Source organism: Miscanthus floridulus, chromosome 7 (genome assembly GCF_019320115.1).
Source record: "Miscanthus floridulus cultivar M001 chromosome 7, ASM1932011v1, whole genome shotgun sequence".
Classification (NCBI taxonomy): domain Eukaryota; kingdom Viridiplantae; phylum Streptophyta; class Magnoliopsida; order Poales; family Poaceae; genus Miscanthus; species Miscanthus floridulus.
In genome coordinates this window covers 115,030,224-115,051,133 of record NC_089586.1, presented here as the reverse complement: position 1 = coordinate 115,051,133, position 20,910 = coordinate 115,030,224, and the positions used below count along the sequence as shown (strand labels likewise).

Here is a 20,910-nt window from a genome sequence, read left to right as displayed (position 1 = left end):
GACCAGTTCTACTTTGGTTGCTGCAAGTATTGCCTTCTCCCAGCTAGAAATGAAGACTAGACCGTTGGGCACGGTCTCTACTAGTTCTCGTACCTGATGATGCTTTTGTGGGACATGACTCAGATCTGGCAATGTATTTGAAACTATGAAGTTATGTACTAAACTATGTTGCTTCCGCGAACTTAAACTTGGTTTGTAATATTTTTATTCGAACTCTGATGGATGTAATCCGAATTCTACTTGTGAAATGTTGTAACGAATGATGTGTTGTGTTGAATCACTACGGTCTTGGTTTGTATGTCAAGAGTTGGTTGAAATCATTCGTGATTTTCGGACTACCAGAATTATGAGAGCTTAAGTACAGGAATTTGATCGCTGCGGTGATTGTTTTTGTACTTACGTTCTTATGATTTGGTCGGTTCTGTTACAGAGACCAGCCCTCCTTAAATCTTGTTCTGCATCCGCCACTGCTTAGGGCGCCCATAGCGTGTTGTTTTTCTAGGGTGGATTGACCCATTCTTGAATCCCATTTGCTCCTAATAAATTGAGTCCACGGTTCGAAGCGGACTGACCCAAACAGGAAGAGGGTCTAAAGGGTCAGAACCCTGTTGACCCTAATCGACGTTCAAATGATTGATGTTGTTATTGTTGAGTAGTCTAGCTTCGGCCTTCTCAAGAGGGAACACGATGCATGGCCAAGGAAACCCTGATTACCTCTCTAGCTATAGCTTGTAGTTTCTTTGCTCTCACTGCAATTTTGAGCTTGGACAGTGTCTTTGTTTTTTTGCGAATTACACAGGTATAGACGCAGACACTCAACACGCACGTACACTCACCCTAATGAACATACGTACGCAAACCCTACCCCTATGAGCACATCTGAAAGACTGTGTTGGCACATCTCGAGATTGACGAAGTCACCACAGGCGCCTCACTGTCGACGAAAACGCCATCTACCATTGAAAACACAACGCCATTAAATCTTGGAATATAAATCCAGAAAAATGCGAGCACCCGTGCCAAGTAGATGACTTGAACCCGGGTGGGCAGGTTCCACCGCAAAGAACCTAACCAACTGAGCTAAGCTGCTTCCAAGGAAACCAAATTTTGTTTAGCCTATATTTATGACTTTATAGGCTAAGTTTTAGCTGAATCTTTTATGGATATTAATGGATTCTCTTCCTCAAACAGCCATGCAAATTTCTTGAGTTGTACCTCTTGCTACTGAAACAGAAACCTTCTTGGCTGGTTCGTGAGACTTATTCTCCATAATACTTATATTTTGTCATTATTATGGTACAAGTATAACACATGTGCAAACTCGGATTATCACCGTTTTAATTTTAGTTTGGCTACTAAACTTCTCGTGTAATATTTTTTTGTTGCTTTCCTTGCGACGCACGAGCGGAGAATCACCTAGTAGTCAACTATCAAATGAAACTATTCAAGCAAAACAAGGTATGGAAATCTGTCCGTTAATCAGTAACTAAGATACATGCAACTAAAGCTAAGTAACACAAATACTCCGAAACATTTGATGGAGCAAATAGGAACTTGCAACTATCATATGAATGAGTTGTTTGCAGACTATGAGACTAAGCATTCCAATAATAGCATAGGCATTCATGACGTCTCAGCTCCAGATATTTTTAATCTTTTTTTTTGCGAGCACAGATATTTTTTAATCTAAATTACTACTGGTTTTGAAACCCAGATGGGCACTACTTCATCATCACTGCTCTGCCCAGTTCACCGAAGCTTTCGTCACCGAAGCGAGTCCATCCTAAGGACGTGGTTAGTCAGCCATCTGCATACAAAGGTGTTTGTTCATATGAAAAAAAAAGGCAAAATATGGAAGGAAACATACTACTATATGATAATGAAAATGCAGAAAATGGTGTCATATTCTACATTGGAAGTAAAACATAGAGAAGTTGATAGATATTTTCGGGCTGGAGAGTAAATATTGGCCCTGTTCGGCTTACCTTAAAAGTCGGTTTGTTCGGTTTTTTTTTAATCGGAATAATATTTTTATCTCACAACAATTCAGTTTTGGCTTATTTTTTCAGCCAATTTCAGCCAAGCGAACGAGGCCATTGCCCCTAAACCTTTTATTTTTGGGCTGTAGAGTGATATAACCAATAATTGTGGCTCCCGGCCCCTCTTGGTTCTAGAGAGAGAGAGAAAAAGAAAGATCGATCTTGGCCCCCCAAACCATCGAACCTTGGATGAGCTACACATTAGCATTTATATGCTATATATTTGCCATGGATTCATCCAAATCCGAGCTCTCGGGAAACAGTTTTTGCTACACCGTAGCCTATATATTTGGGGCGCAGTCGATCAGAACCCCTCATACTTGTGTCAATCAAAAAGGGGAAAAAAACGTCGAAAAAAAAAGAATAAAAAAGCAAACACCCTGTGCACACCTAGAAACAGGACGAAGCAACGATTGAATCATCTCAACAAGGGATGCATTGCTAATAAAAAACAGTTGGGCCGAGCAAATCCAAGAAATATACGGGCACTCACCAGTCTCCGCCTTAAGCCGGCGCGCTCGTGGTCTCACGTGGGGTCCTCCGTTTCGCCGGCACCACCTCCAGGCCGCCGTGCGAGGCTCTGACGATCGCGACCGGCACGTAGGTGCCCATGAGCCGGTCCCAGGAGACGAAGAACGGCTGCGCGTAGTTGCAGCCGGCCCCGCGAAGTCGTGGTACGCTGTGCCGTTGGTGAAGAGGAGGTGAAGGGGGTTACCAGGGAGCAGCATCCCGGAGTGGTCGTCGATTGCCTTCAGCGTCGCGAAGGAGAAGAAGCATGCCGACGTCCACGGCGACATGCTCGACACGGCCAGCGCCAGAGCGCCGCCGGCCGTGTCCAGGATGAGGCTCTCGGCAGGGTGGTTGTACTGCGCCGCGTACGGCACGTGGCGGTAGAGGAAGCGGTCGCTGTGCATCAGACGGTGCCAGAAATACTGCCAGGTGTCGAACACCGCCATTGCCACGATGAACTGCCACGAGTGCACGATGATCGCCGGAGCCGTGCCGGTACTGGCGGGACCATCATCTCTCGTTACCTGCGTCAATTTCAGACAGTAGATTTGCAAATCATACGGAACGACAGTACGTGTAGCATCGATAATGGTGTACTTACAGTGAAGAATGCGAAGGCGATGGCTGCCTGCGTCAGGTGCTGGAGGAGAACAACCCGGATGATAACGCGCTTTGGCACGAGATTCTTCATCTCCTCTTCCTCCCTCGAGTGCAGACGGTACTTTTCGGCGCCAAGCACAGAGTAGAGACCGGCTGCGATCCAGTACACCCCGATAGGTGCAAGCACAGGCACCACAAACTCGGAGGAGGACGCGAGGCACCTCCGTCAACTGATGTATGTTAAGTGCTGATTTTCAATGTCCTTGGATCACATAAAGCTGATGTTAAAATTGTTGGATTTAGGCCCATGTTTGGCCTAATCTGAAAAATTCCAAAGCATGCACAACATATAGCTCCATATTGCTAATTCAAGGAGAGGTTGCCTTGCTTAAATATGGGAGTCTCCTCTCTATGCAAAATAGGTGAAAATGAGAGAGAAGGAGACTGTTGCTACACGCGCAGCTCGCGCGCATTTTTCGCGTGAAAAATCACGTGACTATGCTGAGCGTAATGGCGCTTCAATGTGATTGAAACTGCCGTTTTAAACAATAATAAGGTGTGTCAGTTTCTGATATTTGATTGCAGTATTTTCTGTCATTAAATTGGACGTCCTGGTTGAAGGGCACGCATTCCGCTCACCTTTCCACTCGCTGTGCTGAGCTTTTCGCTGCTGCGTCTCGTCGATCTTTGAGTTCGGTGTGCACCGGACTTGAAGAGAGCGGGATCTCCGAAACCACTGCCGCGAGACTCCTACACGGGGCGGCAATAAGGTTTTTGGGCAGCGTCTACACGCGACCGCTTTTGGTGATCTGCAACATCTACTTCAACACGTTCGACTACGTTCTGCGTGGGATCATTGAGTAATTTCCTTGCGCAATCCTGTTCTAGTCAGTATGTTGCCTGTTTACTTGTGTTATATGCTTGCATCATTTTTTATCTATGAGTTTTTCCTCCAAATAAAATCTGGAATATATTTTAGGCACGTATTTTCAATAAAAATTACTACATGGCTCCTAATTTTCGTAAAACGGTTCATTGTTTTTAAGCATATCCAAAAAAACTCTTTAAAGATCATTTGGTAAAACAATAATGATGTCAAATAAATAAAATAAACAGGAGCTCTATTTGAGTTGGGTTGGCTACTTAGGCAAGTTTTTTTTATATGGTTAAAGAGGTTTGGACCGAGGTGCATGAAGGTCAAACTCCCTTAGATCGTTGCCAGGCTAAGATTAGACGCCTTCGCTAATACTTAAGGGGTTGAGCCAAAAATGTCAGCGGTGCTTACAAGAAAGAGAAAAAAACAACTGCTTGATAAACTAGATGAGCTGGATAAGAAAGCTAAGTTATCACAGCTCAATGATGACAAGTTAAATCTAAAGCATACTTTAAATGAAAGACTAGCCCAACTTCTAAGGGAGGAAGAAATAAAATGGTACCAAAGGACAAAGGTGAAAAATCTATTGGAAGAAGATGCAAATACTAAATATTTCCAATTAGTGGCTAATGGGAAGCATAGGAAAACTCATATTTTCCAATTGGAACAAGAGGAGGGCATCATCATTTGTGATGCTTGTCTAAAAATGTTTATCACCAAATACTATAAGAATTTGTTCAGTTATCCTGAACCCTCTTTTGTAACAATGGACGAGACTCGCATAGATGACATCCCCCAAGTCACAGAAGTCGAAAATGAAACCCTCACACAGAGCTTCTCAGAAGCCAAGGTAAAGGATGCCATTTTTCAAATGAAACATAATTCGGCCACAGTGCCTGATGGATTCCCTCTAGAATTTTATCAGGCTTTATGGAATATCATAAAAGGGAATTTGATGGCGCTATTCGAGGAATTCCATAAAGGTGACCTTCCACTTCAATGGTTAAATTTTGGGACAATAATCTTACTACCTAAAAGTAGTGATGCTAAATAAATCCAACAATACGGACCGATCTGTTTGAAAAAAAAAAGTAGTTTCAAAATTTTCACCAAAGTGGCCACTAATATGATGGCTTTAGTAGCCCAAAAAGTTATTCGTCTTTCACAAACCGCTTTCCTCCCAGGGAGAAATAAAATGGAAGGTGTTGTAGTTCTATATGAAACTTTACACAAGTTACATAGGAAAAAGATGAGCGGGGTTATTTTTAGGATTGATTTCGAAAAGGGCTATGACAAGGTCAATTGGAAATTTCTAGGTCAGACCATTCAAATGAATGGTTTTTCCCAAAAATGGTGTAGTTGGATCCAATCTTTTGTACAAGGTGGTAATGTGGGAATTAAGGTTAATGGCCAAATGGGCCATTACTTCCAAACACGAAAAGACCTTCGGCAAGGTGATCCAATGTCCCCAATGCTATTTAATATGGTGGTAGTCATGTTGCCTATTATTATTGCCAGAGCCAAAGAGGATGGACACAGGGGTGAAGCCAGCTCAAAACTAACCCTGGTGCACTCTCTATCAAATATCAAGGAATATACACAATTATAAAGGAAATACATAGAAAAATTGAGGTAGATATTAGTAATTTTTTGTTTTTACCGTGGTGCACGTGCACCAGGGAAAGACAACGTAGCTTCGCCCCTGGATGGACAAATAAAAGATTGGGGACAGTCTATTGCTTGAGGAGCATTACCGCCTAATAATATTTCAGAAAAGGAGATGCATATCGCCAAATGATCTTCATCCGCTAAGCTTTTCTCTCTCTGAGTCCATGCATGGTGAATGATGTGTATGCGATGGGACTTGCCTCCTCCAGCATGTGCTAGGCTGCTAGCCTCCTGCACGTTGACGTTGGCGAAAGGAGAATATGATCAGTTTTCTCGCCGTGTTTGCGACCAACAACTTGGCTGGCAGCTTCAGAGAGATGCAGAGCTCCTTGAGGCCCCGTGATTGTTCATAGCATACTCCGTAGGTTCTATTTCTAACCAATGCTAAACCATCTTTAGCTAGCCAGTAGGCTGTACATATATAGGAGGCTGCAGGCAGTAGCCAATAGCTATCCACGTCAGTTACCATGCATTTGACCGCGTCTCTGGCCGTGGCGCAGCTCAGCAACGTCGTCGCTAGGGCGTTGAGTCGTTGACGCATCACGCATATGGCAAATATCATGGCTTACGTGACTGTTAATTGTGGCACGGAGCTCTCGGGATCACGCAACAACAAACCATTTCTGTCCTGGCCGGTGGCTCCGTTTCCAGTTCCAGAGATGAATAAAAGGAATATGTTAATTTGGGCACCCAGCAGCCAGCACTCGAGAGAACAAGTATTATTTCAGGCCGGCCGAGCAACTGAGCAAGTAACATGGGCGACCTCTACCAAATGACTTGGTCCTCCACTGCTGCGGGTAACGCCGACCAGGACCACGCTGGCGGGCTGTCCGTCCACACCGGACTCGGCCACCGGTGAAGGGGAACGGGCAAGGTCAGGTAGGGGGTGCATGGTTTGGGGCGGCATTCTGCGCCGGTGAAGTTGGGTCCGGAGGCTCCGAAAGTGCGGAAACCTCGGCGATCCGCACCGCGGCTACACGTTGCTGGCTTGAGAGCGGCCCACGAGCGTGAGGGACAGGAACGTGCGTAGCAATTTCATCACCATGTAGTGAGCGACTCGATGAGTACGCTACTACGTGTGTTTTTTTTTCTTTTTTCCTTTTCCTTTTTCTTTCCTTTCTTCTATTTTTTCTCTTTTCCTTTTATCATTTATTTTTGTTCTGTTCTATTATTCTTGTCATCTTTTATTATTTTTATTTTTCTTTCTTTTCATCTTTTATTCGTCTTTTTATTTTGCTTTTCTTTTCTTCTATTTCTTTTTTCCTTTCCTTTATTTTTTTCATTTTTCTTTTTCAGTGGTCTTTTATTATTCTTTTTGTTTCCTTTTCTATTTTATTTTTTATTGTAAGTTTTTCTTTCCTTTTCTTTTTTTCTTTCCTTTCATTCATTTATTTTCCTTTTATTTTTTCTAGACTTTTGTCATTCTTTTCATTTTCTTTATTCTTTTATTATTTTATTTTAATATATGAATTTCTCATGTTTCTTTTACTTTTATTTCCTTTTATTTGTCATTTTCTTTTTTTTGTTTCCTTTCCTTGCTTCTATTTAGATTTTAATTTTTCTTTCTTTTTGTTTTCTTATCTTTTTATTTTTTAACATTTAAACATTTTTAATTCCTTTTTTGATAGAATTAATAATTTTGTTTAATTCATTTTCTATTTTCATAATTTATTATTTTTATTTTCCTTTCTTTTTTTATTTATAATTTTATGTTTTGCTTTTTTATTTTATAGATACACGTGTTCATATAGTATACATGTAATATTATATGATGTATTTTTTATGTTTACGAGTAGAAATGTGATGTTCTACGATATATTTTATGATTTTCAGTAAGCATACATTGATATTTTAAGATATATTTTGTGATGTTCGGTAGCATTTTTTCTTTTTATTTGACTTAAATTAATTATTTCACTAATTTTATTATTTTATTTTACATTTCATGATATTTTGTGATGTTCACATAGTATACAGATGATGTTCTATGCTATATTTTTGGATGTTCGTGCAGTGTTAATGTGATGTTCTACAATATATTTGTGATACTCGGTAGTATGCATTGATGTTCTAGGATATATTTGTGTGATGTTCGGTAACTTTTTTTCTTGTTTTATTTGACTCTAATTAATTACTTCACTAATTTTATTATTTTATTTTATCTTTTATGTTTTTCTGATGTTGACGTAGTATACATTTAATGTTCTATTATATACTTTATGATGTTCTTGTAGTGTTAATAGGATGTTCTACGATGAATTTAGATGTTCGGTGGCATTTTTTCTTCTTTTTATTTGATTATAATTAATTACTTCACTAATTTTATTTTTAATTTATTATATTTTATGATATATGTGATGTTCACGTAATATACATATGATGTTTTATGCTATTTTTTGCAATGTCCGTGCAGTGTTAATGTGATGTTCGACGATTATCTTTAAATACATGTTCATCACGAGATAAATGTTCGTTAAATTTTTTTATCGAAATGTATCCACGTGGGGTCTTGTTTTGAAGAGTTTATTATAAGGAACACGATGGTGTAATCAGATTTTAATTAGGGTACTTAGTTTAGGATTTATGACTTTTTTTTTACTTCATAAAGCATAGGATATGAGCTGATGTCAGTAATTTTGGATCTTTTGCATGGCTGCTGTCTGGTTGGGCTGGTTGGCTGCATGGGGCATGGGCCTGAACGACAAGCCTGGCCTAAATATAAGAGAAATAGCCCAAATTCAAAAGTAGTATTATTTATAGGGACACGGGGGCGGCGGGGGTCTCGGTGCCAACCCCGTCGGCATATAGACGCTCCCCCGAAAGTGGATCTTCGCCAAAGCTTCTCAGATTCCAGTATACTTGGTTAGCTGGGCCAGGCACGGTGGGCCTGCACTAGCACGACCTTAATAAGCACGGCCCCGCTCCCATCGTGCTCGTGCCTGGCATGGCCCGGTGATAGTGTCGTGCCTGGGCCATAACTCCGACTCATGGTGTTGGCCCAGACACGGCATGATTATTGGGCTGGCATGATGTGGCCTGCTTATTTTTCATTGTTGGATGAGCACAGATGAACCACAGCCGTTGGATACCACAACCGTTGAATACCAGTATATAAGCATCTCTCCATCCCTAAACCCTAACTTCTCTCTCTCCTCTCATTTCCTTAACTCGCACCTAGTCCCCAGGGCGTCGCTCCCTATGTCCCCCATGGCATCTCCTCATGAGCTCGCACCTCCCGTCTCGAGCAGTGCTGCCCTCTCCGGTCTCACCTTCCTCCACCTCGACCACTGCCACCCCACCACCGCCTGCCTTGCTCGGCGCACCCTCTCCCTCCCTCATGCCCCGACCGATGACGGTGAAGCAACGCGCGCCCAGTGGCGGCGCATCTAAGCATGGCGCGTGGCCAGTGGTAGCGGAGCAGTGTGCGGCCAACGACAGCGGTGGCAAAGCAGCGCACAGCAGACGACGATGGTGGCGCATCTTCTTCCTCGCCACTCCACCTCCTACAAGGACGACTCAGGCCAGCACGGCCCCGGTGGGCTATCATGCCCATTGCACAACATGGCATGGTTAAGCCTCTGTAGTGCCGTGCCTGAGCCACAATTCTGGCATGTTTAATCTAGTGGCAGCATATGACATGTTTATGGGCTTGTAAACCTAGTGTTTAATCTAGAAAATAAGCTCTAAGTGTTTAACTCAACATGGTACAAGATAACTCTTATTTAGAGGTGTGAAGAAGCTTGTCCTTGGATCAAACCGAGTAAAATATCTTTGGCAAGTATTCTACATTGAACCAAATTTAGAAAAATGATCATCATCCCATTGATTGACATTGATAATCTCAACATATCTACTTTTTGAACCTTTGTGGTCATTAATGACAAAGGGGGAGAAAAATAAAGATATTAGTGATATTAGTACATGGGGAGAAAAATCAAGATATTAATGTACTAAGATGGTGAAAAGACAACAAAGGGGGAAAGAAATAAAGATATAAGTGATAGGGGTAGAACTTGACATAGGGAGAGAGATATGGCAAGAGATATGATAAAGAAAAGGGATTAATTAAAATTTTGAGCACACAAGTAGGGGGACCAAGCTCATGAACTTGTATGATGCATTTGAATGTGCATTTCATATGTTTGCTTGCATGGCACAAGTTTTAAATTTCAATATTCATGCTTTGTCGTGTATGCTAGTTATAGGTTTGAATGATGAAATGAAAATTTAGCATGCATAAGTTTATCTAGTAATTTCATTTCCATGTGTTTCCAAGTGATATTGAGCTAACCATGGGGCTAAGGATGGTATAATGGTGCACTTTGATTGATATCACACTTCAAAGGTCCATCTTTTATACTTTAGCATCATTTGGTAGACATTGTCTCCTATATTTCTGATCTAAGCATATGTGCAAGCTACTATCCAAACTCTTAGCACATATGTAGGAGGAGCAATTGCTACCATATGGAGTTCATGAAACTTGTCCATATCCTTTTGCACATGGTAAATATGCTTGGGCAAGCAACATGGATTCAATTGAATTTCAATTCATATCTTTGTGAAATGGTTGTCATCAATTATCAAAAAGGGGGAGATTGAAAGCTCTAGTTTGGTTTTGGTGAATTAATAAAACCCTAAGTGCTAACCTAGTTTATCAAGTGATCATGAGATAGGTAGCACATTCCAAGTGGTGAAGCAAATGAAGATCATGACATGATGATGGTGATGCCATAGTGATGATCAAGTGCTTGGACTTGAAAAGAAGAAAGAGAAAAACAAAAGGCTCAAGGCAAAGGTATAAATGGTAGGAGCTTTTTATTTTGGTGATCAAGACACTTAGAGAGTGTTATCATATTTAGGTTCGATAGCCGTACTATTAAGAAGGGTGAAACTTGTATCAAAATGCGGTTGTCAAAGTGCCACTAGATGCTCTAACTCATTGCATATGCATTTATGATCTAGTGGAGTGCTAACACCCTTGAAAATATTTGTGAAAATATGCTAACACATGTGCACAAGGTGACACACTTGGTGGTTGGCATATTTGAGCAAGGGTTAGAAACTACACCAGAGCCCTAAACTCAGGTGAATGTGGTCACTGTAAGTGACCAGATGCTGGTCTCTGAAGGACCGACACGTTCGGTCAGTAGTAGTGGAAGAAGCGCAGCATCGGTCGTCGATCGGATGCTGGCGCTAAAATGATCGGACGCTGGCTGGCTGCGTCCGGTCACACTGACATGGTCATGCATAGGGGAAACGCTAAGTGACCGGACGCTAGGTGAGTCCAGTCGAGCATGACTGGACGTGTTCAGTCGTGAAAAGTCGTCTCTGGATGCTTACTAGAAACGACCGAACGTTGGGGTTCAGCGTTCGGTCACTTTGAGCTACTGCGTCCAGTCATCACTTGACCATTGAGATTGGGCGATCAACATTTAAAGAGAGGGAACACATGGCACGCATCACATGACCAGACACTGAGGTCCAGCGTCCGGTCAATATGACCAGAGCATCCGGTCACCCCGTGTTGTACCTAGTGAAGGGGTACAACGGCTCTATTTCATGGGGGCTTCTATTTAAGCCCCATAGCTGGCTCAAGCTCACTCTCTTGGCCATTTTCATTGACATAGCAACCTTGTGAGCTTAGCCAAAGCCCTCCCACTCATCTCCATCATTGATTCATCATCTTTGTGAGATTGGGAGAGAATCTAAGTGCATTGCTTGAGTGTTTACATCTAGAGGCACTTGGTGTTCATGTTTCGCTGTGGGATTGACTTGTTACTCTTGGTGGTTGCCGCCACCTAGATAGCTTGGAGCAACGAGGATTATCAAGCGGAGGTTGGTAATTGTCTTCGGCTTCGATCGTGGCGATTATGAGGGGTTCTTGATCTTTCTCCGGTGGAGAGCCAAACGGTACTCTAGTGGATTGCTCGTGGCTTATGTGATCCTCATCTTGTGTTGGTTGTGGGCACCCTATCGAGGGTTTGGCATGTGATGCCAATTAGCGCATGAACCTCCAAGTGTGTGAATCGCCACAACGAGGAGCAGCTTGCTGGCAAGCAAGTGAACCTTGGTAAAAAATCATTGTGTTCATCATTTGATTCCAAGGTGATTGGTCTTTATTGTTATTCATTCTTATGATTGATTGGCTCCTTTCTCAACATGGGGGTATAACCTTCTTGCTCACTCTCTTTATATTATCGGAAACTAGTTGTTAAACTCTTTAGTGTAGCTAGTTGTGAGAGCTTGTTAGTTTGGTTAGTGTAGCTCTTTAGTTAGCCTTTGAGAGCACAATAACTTAGTGTAGTGACATAGCTATTGTGTGGATAGAAACTATATCAACTAGAATTGTGGTAGGTGGCTTGCATTTTTAGTAGGCTAGCCCAACACTTGCTTTGCCTCATAATTGTCTAACCGGTTTGCTAAGTGTTGTTGTAGAAATTTTTATTAGGCTATTCACCCCTCTCTAGCCATTAGGACTTTTCAAGTGGTATCAGAGCTAAGGTCACCGTGATTTGAGGCTTAACAACCTTTGGTGTAAAAATGGCTTAAATCAACAACTCCAAGAAGCCACCCTAATTTGATGGCACAAATTATCTGTATTGGAAATCAAAGATGACCACACATATCAAGTCAATCAATAGAAAAGTGTGGAAGGTGGTAGAAACCAAAATTGAGATTGGTAATCTGGAGAATCCCACTATGGCCGAAGAAGTGCTTCTCCAAAACAATGACATTGCTCTAAGTGCCATTCATGATGCAATTGATGAGAGAATATTTGAGCAAATCAAGAATATTGAGATGGCTCATGAGGCTTGAAAGAAGTTGGAAGAATTATTTGAGGGCACTCAAGCTGTGAAGGGTGCAAAGGCATACATTCTTAAAGAGAAGTTTGCAAGCTTCAAGATGAAGGAGGATAAGAATGTGCTAGAGATGTTCCATAGGCTTCAAGTGCTTGTCAATGATCTCAAAGCACTTGGAGAAGAGGTGAAGGATAAGGACTTCTCACATAAGTTCTTGAGATGTTTGCCTTCAAGATTTGGCACATTGGTCACTATTCTAGTAAGGAGCGGTTTGGACACCATGACACCAAACCAAGTGTTGGAAGATATAATGATCGATGATACATATAGAGATGATGATGAGAAGGAAGAAAAGAAGGAAAAGAAGGATGAGAAGAAGAAGAGTGTGGCATTCAAGGCCACATCATCCAAGGGCAAGGCAAAGCAAGAAACATCAAGTGAAGATGATGGCTCATGGGATAAAGATGATGATGAGAAGATGGCTCTCTTTGTCAAGAAATTTAGCAAGTTCATGATGAAGAAAGGGTACCATGCTAGAAGAAAGAAATCTTCATCCAAGAACAAAGAAGAGTCAAGAAGGTGCTTTAAATGTGGAAGCAAAGATCATCTTATTGCTCAATGTCCATACAATAGCGATAATGATGATGACAACAAGAAGAACAAGAAGAAGGACAAGAAATAAAAGAAAGATAAGAATGACAAGATGACATTCAAGAAGAAGAAGGGTGGTTCATATGTGGTCACTTGGGATAGTGATGCTTCCTCAAGTGATGATGATGATAGTGATGATGATAAGACCACCAAGAAGAAGGCACTTGTAAGCATTGCAATCAATGAGAAGCCTTCTCTCTTCGACACTCTATCATGCTTCATGGCTAAGGCCACTAAGGTATAAATTTGTGATGATGAAAGTGATGAAGAACATGATAACAAAAATGAAAATGAAAATGATAGTGATAGTGATAGTGATGATGATGAACCTACTAAAGATGAATTATTTGACATGCTAGAAGATGCTAAAAACACTTTGATATTAAGAGAAGGGAATGCAAGAGCTTGAATAAGGAGGTAAAAGCCCTTAAGCAAGCCCTTGATGAGCTTAAAGCAACTCATGAGAGGCTAGAGGAAGCCCATGAGAAGCTTGGGAAGGCTCACAAGAAGTTTGAAAAAACTCATTCCGCTTTGCTTAATGAGCAAAATAAAAAGAAGCATGTTGAAACTTGTAATGTAGGCTTAACTTGTGATATAATTGATAAATCATTATCTATGCCTATCATTGTTCCTCCTGCTAACCCTTCTTGTAGTACTTCTACTTCCACCTCATCTAATAGTGATGGTTTCGCTTGTGATGCCTCACTAATAGTTGAGAATGAGAACCTCAAGGAGGTCAATAAGCTCACTCACACCTTAGCTAAGGCCTATGGTGGTGAGGACCGCTTGCTTATATACTTAGGTAGCCAAAGAGCTTCTCTCTATAAAGAGAGATTGTGCTATACCCCCAAGAAAGGCAAGGCGACCTTTGCTCCTCACAAGACTAGTTTTGTGAAGAACAATGGTCGGTATTGCCCTAGTTGCAAGCAAGTTGATCATGTAGAGCATAAATGCAAGAACAAAAGCAAAAAATACTTATGTATCCTCAATTAAGATTAATTCTTTCTATGTGCTTACTAAGGGTACAAATGGTGTGAAGGCTAAGTTCATTGGTAAACCATAGATGAGCTCAAAAAAGAAAGCCATCTTGGTACCAAAGAGCTTAGTGACTAACCTTCAAGGACCTAAGCAAGTTTGGGTACCTAAAAAGAATTGATCTTCTTTTGTAGGTAAATTACAAAGCCTGAGGAAGGCATTGGGTTCTTGATAGTGGGTGCACTCAACACATGACCGGTGATGCAAGAATGTTCAACTCAATCAACACCAATGACAATGATGGTTATGATAGTATCATATTTGGTGATAATAGCAAAGGCAATGTCAAAGGGCTTGGTAAGATTGCAAATGTTATATCTTGAAGAAAGGCACTAGATTGGGCAAGTTTGACAAAAATGTGATGAAGGATTCCTACTTGGTTATTCCACTACAAGCAAAGCATATAGAGTTTGGAATTTAGATAGTGGTACTCTTGAGGAAGTTCATGATGTTGAATTTGATGAAACCAAGGGTTCACAAGTAGAGAATGAGAACTTGGAAGATGTTAGAGGCGTTCAACTTTCAAATGCCATGAAGAACATGGATGTTGGTGAATTGAGACCTAGGCAAGTAAATGACGATGAAGATGATCAAGTGCAAGTGCTCTCTAACTCAAATATACAAGATGATACAACTCAAGCAAGCTCTCATGATAATGAACAAGATCAAGTGGCTAGTATGTAACACCCCGGTGTTACTTTGTAATGTTTTGTTGAAACATTTCGTAAGCATTTGAGTTATGTGCATTTGTGTATGATAGGCTTTATAATCAATGTTTGGTATTGAAACATTTTTACGAAACAGGAAAGCAAATGTTATGTTTCGTGTCACATAACATGTTTATTATCTTAATCGAATTCTTGTTAAAACAAAATGTTATAAAACGTTGTGCGAACGGCGATAAAAATGTGAGGTTGAAGACATGGATGGCTAGCGAGTACATCCCAGGGGTCGGGTTTGGGATTCGGCGTGAAACCATTCGAATCGACGTCTTTCGCGTAATGTTTTAGAAGAGGTCGATGGAGCCACCTTTGGCAATATTTGTAGAACGATTGGCTTAAGGAGTAGAACAATGTCGCGACTGAGGGTGATGGCTTGGTGTACTCCTTTTCGCATCGAGCAATTGGCTTAGCATTTGGAGCACGGCGTACACGTTTCCTAGCTGCTTTAAATATCGTGCATGCCACCTGGCTGATCACTGGGCACGGTCACCATCCCCCCTGGCTTGCCAGCGTGCTCTGCCGCGCGGGCCGCACCTGCTGCCGCCCGGCTGAGCCCAATGCTGCGCCTGGCTGCGCTCACAACATTGTTCATGTGCACGACCCACGCGTCCTGGGCGCCTACTCGCTGCTGCCCGCCTACGACCTCTGCCCCGCTGCTGCTCGCCTCGTTAGCCGATGCGTTGCGCCCTAGCCGCCGGTCGTGCTCTGCCATCACCTTGCCCTACCCTGCTGTGGCCATGGTCGCGCTGGGTCCCGCGTCCGCATCGCCAGCGGCTACGCTCGGCACCGCTCCATTGACTCCCTTGGCCGCTTGCGCGCTAGAAGACTGCCTGCTTCACAGTCACCTCGGCATCGCGTCCGCAGTGTCGTTGCCTGGCGCTGTCCGCAGACGAGCCATACCGAGTCTCGTCGTTTGCTGCAGTGGCTGTGCAAATGGCTGTCTGGAGCACGCCCTGAGGTTCCCCATGGCCAGGCACGTCGGTACCTTGCGTTGACATTCGTAGACGAGCCATGCCGCGCCGTGAGCTCCCCTGTCTCCGCTGTCGCCGTGACTGGCGGGGCCAGCTTGCTAATTCGCCGTGGTAAATGAACCGTGCCTCAATTGGCCGTGCCCATAGCTCCATTGGGTAGCCGGTCGCCCATCCTGCCCCACATAGCTGCCTGTAGCTCAGTCCTGTGCGCCAATTTTGAAGGGCCGAGCTTTCGGGCCATTAAGACCAGGAGTGCCTGCACCGTCGGCTATCTTCGCCACCTAAGCAGCTCGGTCAAATTCCTCGTGCCACTAGCCTCCCCTTCAGTCAGTTGTCACCATGCTCACCACATCCTAGACCCTACCGCCATAGTGTAGCCCGTGGCACAGCCGTGCCATTGCCATGCTCCGCTGCACTCATCGCGCGCATGTGGCCGGCTCGGCCTGAGCCATCTCTGATCGTTTCTTTGCGTCTTCCAGTTCCATGGTGAGTCGTTGGTACTCGTCCGCTCCTTGCTTTGTCTCGGTAGTGCTGATGTTCACCAGAACAGCATCGCCGTACTTGCAGGGTGCCCACCGTCGTGGTCCGAGTTCGCTACGATGTCTCGGCGTGTGTGTCTCTGCCGTGTGATTTGCGTTCGCATGTAGGTGAGTGTCGGCTCTTTATTTTAGTAAGGAGAGGGCTGGGGTGGCCGACGTAGACGTCTAGTGCCGCACCATCGCATCGGTGCACGCCCTGGATAGTCAGGGACTTCGCCGCGGTGAAGACATAGAAATCGGAGGGTGTTGTTGTGAAAGCGCAGACTAATTCAATAGTGACTTAGAGTTCGTTGCTATTCTATTGTAGTTTGGGGGTGCCCGTGCATAATCGCCTTCACGCGCAGGCCGTCACCATCGCGGGCCGTTGGCCGGCTGGGCTGCGCCTCCGCGTGGGACGCACATTGGCCTTCCATCGCGTGTGGGCGGGGTAACGCGTTGGACCAGGCCACGCGTTGTGGGCCGGCAAAGGAGGTTTCGGTTTTCATTATTTCCTGGAAATTGAAATGATTATTTATTTCTTGTTATGAATCCAACTTCAGTAAATCGTAGTAAATTGCATGGCTATCCTAAAATAGCGAAACTAAGTTTGTTAGGTTCGCAAAAATGTCATTTACCTGTCAGTACAGTTAGTTCACCATTAGCTATTAGGATGGTAGGCTCATAATATTGAAGTAGAAAGCTTAGCGGTATATCAATCTTTAATTGCAGGATTTGTTGTGGTAAACCGACAATAGCTTTAGCTTTGAAATCGTTACAGTAGGTTCTTTAGGTATTTATATACTTGCTGTAAAAGTGGTAACCATAGAGCGAGTCGTTTAATGGCATAGTTATTATCCTTGCTTTCGAGTATGTATCATAAACTGGCATTAGGAGTAGGAAAATCCGTAGTCACCATAAGAATGTTGGACACGTTCGTACTTGTTAGTAGTGCTGGTACGTAGCTTAGACTTGAGTGGGTAAATCTCACTTAGTAATTTAATAAGGGTACTTTTGCATTGAGAATTGTTGTTGCCATAGTGTTAATCATTGCATCGTCATTTCATGTAGATCACGAACAGGTAGACTTCGTACCCGTCGGTGATCCGGAGTACGATGAGGTGATTGAGGAGTACGAGGAGGAGCTCTTTGCATAGGAGGGAGCCCAGGAGCCTATTGGTACTGACCTTGCTGACCCAGCACCTACCCAAGGCAAGCCCCGGTGCATAACCCCTATTTTTAAATGATCACTGAATATATTTATATGATATGCATTTATGTTACAGGCATTTTATGGAAACTACATGCATAAATATATCCACCATGAGTCCTACTAGTACAGGTCGAGTAGCGGCTATGCTCAGGATGTCGGTAGCGTGAGTAACCTATCATTACTCGCAAATAGGTGATTAAACTATGATATCATGATGAAATAATGGAAAGGAAAATGGTGACCGGACAGGGATGTGGATTTGGTACTGATGGGTGTGAGGGGTTGTGTCCTGTGGCCAATAGGGCATAGCCCGGTTACACTTTTTCCCTGTCTGTGTCAATTAAGGACTGGTCGTTGCATGTGACTCTAGGCAAGTCATAGATTATTGTCCCGAGCACATACTTAGGTATGGGCGCAGGGAAGGCTTGCTGCTCTCTTGTCGTGGATCCGGCTCTTTTCGGACCGACTAATGGGAAGAGGAGGTGGTGGAGGTCCTTGCACCGCACTGAGTCTAGGATTCAGAGGCGGGGGCTTGAAGTCCAAGTTTGGACGAGGACCTAGACACCCGGGACAGGAGAGTGGTGGGTTAGTCCTACTTGTGCCTAGGGTACAAGCGGGGCGTGTGTCTTCGGGGCACCCAGCTAGGCACATTGATTCATGAATCGCCGGGTTATCCGGTACGGCTTGTCTGTGGTTTAGCACTGTAGTAAGAACTTTAAGTGGAAAAAGGAGAATGATCAGTATCGATTGTTCAACTCTTGCTTGAAAGTAGAACAGGTGCTTATATAGATTGACTAGATGAAGACTTAATACGGCTAATGATAATAATGTATCAATAAGGACTCACTATTAGTATTGCTTTTTGCTAAAAGAGAACCAGCAAACCATAAAGCCTAGCATATCCCTTGGAGTCGGGAAAGTATTCCCACTGGTTGGATAAGTCTTGCAAGTACATTGTGTACTCAGGGTTTATTTACCCCTGTTGTAGGTGATGCTTGAGGAGTACCTTGTGTGGAGGATTCTTTTGGTGGGCTCAAACGCAATCCTCGTTATCTTATCGCTAGATGTTATCTTTTAATATTCCATTGTTTATCATTCCACACTCTGTATTTGATATTGTAATAATGTACTTTTCAAGAAACTCCAATGTATGAGATGGACTTGTGTTGTAACTCGTTTTCATTATTGGATCCTTGGGAAAAATGTGGATCTTTTGGGTTCTCCCTTGGGGTGTGCCCAATGGAAACCGCTCGGGATAGTTGCTTTCGGGGTGCTTAGTGTCTGGTGGAAGACGAGCGCCTCCGTAAGTATGCTATTCTGGGTGGTTCTGCCACAGTTGGTACCAGAGCCAATAATAGTCACGAGTTCCTCACTCTTTTACAAAACTAAAAGTTGACCAACAAAAGTTTGTGAAAAGTAGGATGTGATTAAGCAAGTTATATAAGTATAAGCCCTAGCTATATGGTATATCTAGGATAGCGGCACTAGTTTTAGCTAATCAGTTTTCTGCAGGTACACTGACTTACATTGCGTAAGAAATCGCTTAGTATACGGAAAGTGAGTGTATGATGTGCCGAAAATTTTATGAACGCCGCTATATTCCGGCTTGAGTGAACATATAGGTCGAAGCATGCATCATATAATAGCATCTTACTTGAACTAGGAATCCCCCTTCACGTATAATGAAAGTAGTAAATTGGTAGGACTAACTTAATGAATACTTTAATAAATGTGCTACCATCTCTCTACTCCCTAGATTCTAATCGGGAAGGTGTCCTAATGGATGGTTCGTCTCTCTTACAGATGAATCTAAGGTCTGGACATGGGAGCACCAGTTCGGGAGTGGCCAACGAGGGCCATGGTGATAGTGCTCGGGCCTTTGAGCGTGACAACAAGGGAGCTCGGGAGGTTCCACCTTTGGTTCCTCATCCTTTCCCGTCGCCGCCACCGCCTCCGCCGCTGTCCACTACGGAGGTCATGGTGGAGTTGTTGGCTGCTCATCGAGAGTCAGCCGCTGCTTGTTAGGAGACTGCTCGTGCCTTGGAGATTATGGCACAGGCCATCGTGGGTCTCGCCTGTGGAGGCCCCGGAGGCAATGGTGGGAATGGGGGTGGTGCTCGCCGTCCTGAGGGGCAGTCCTCTTACCATGACTTCCTCAAGACCCACCCGCCCACGTTCACACCGTCGGATGATCCATTGGAGGCGGAGCACTGGCTTTGCATGCTGGAGTAGAAGTTTCGGCTGCTCGGAGTGGCCAACGAGCAGAAGGTGCACTTTGCATCCCAGCAGCTTTTGGGGTCAGTTGGTGCCTGGTGGGAGACTTTCTAGGCTGCGGAGCTGCCAGATCATCTAGCAACGTGGCAGGAGTTCTCCACCGCCTTCCATGAGTTCTTCATACCTGCTGGCATTATCCATCAGAAGGTGACCGAGTTCATGGAGCTGCGTCAGGGGAGCAGGACAGTAATGGAGTATGTGACCCAGTTTAACCACTTGGCTCAGTATGCTAGTAGTCAGGTGGACACGGATGACAAGAAGAGGGATCGCTTCTTTCGTGGTCTCACTCCTGCTCTTCAGGAGAAACTGTACCTGGGGAACTATCTAACCTTTGGGGCACTGATGAACACCGCCATTGCTCTTAAGGGTTTTCAGTGGGCATCTCAGGCGGATTGAAAGTGGAAGCGGGTGGCAGCTAGATCCTCTAGCCATCCCCATACTCAGAAGGTGCAGATTGTTAGGCGGGGGCCCTATCAACCATCCGGCGGGCCTCCGTTCCAGTCACCCCAGTAGACATCACATACTTCCGCTACTCAGTATAAGGCACCTCCACAGCAGGTGCAGCCCCAGTAGGCTCAGGGACAGTAGGTCCCACCTTGTCAGGGATTCGGGAATAAGCCTGGTGCTTGTTTCAAGTGTGGCAAGGATGGCCACTATGCCAGGGAGTGTCCTCAGCAGCAGGCAACTCAGTCGTCTCAACCGTCTACAAATTCTAGGCTCATTAAGAGGACTTTCATCAAGAGGAAGGTGCCCAGCAGATCTAGTCAGGTGCAATTCACAGATGCTTAGCAGGTTGTGCAGCGGGAGACATTTATGGCTGGTATGTTTACCATCGAATCCCATCCAGCTTTGGTGTTGTTTGATTCTGGTGCATCGCATTCCTTTATGAGCATGGGGTTTGTAGAGCGGCACAACTTATCACTAGTGGCTATACCATATGCCTATAAGATCCGTACTGCAGGTTCTCAGATGTTCATCAATACCCACATGGATACAGTAAGTTTGGTATTAGCCACCCACACTTATCGTCTATAG

At 43.8% G+C, this 20,910-nt stretch overlaps 1 pseudogene; it reads right to left on the bottom strand.

The window, feature by feature from the left end:
* Positions 1-2,543: 2,543 nt before the first annotated feature.
* Positions 2,544-19,823, bottom strand: LOC136466107 (sphinganine C4-monooxygenase 1-like; annotated as a pseudogene).
* Between the last annotated feature and the right edge of the window lie 1,087 nt (positions 19,824-20,910).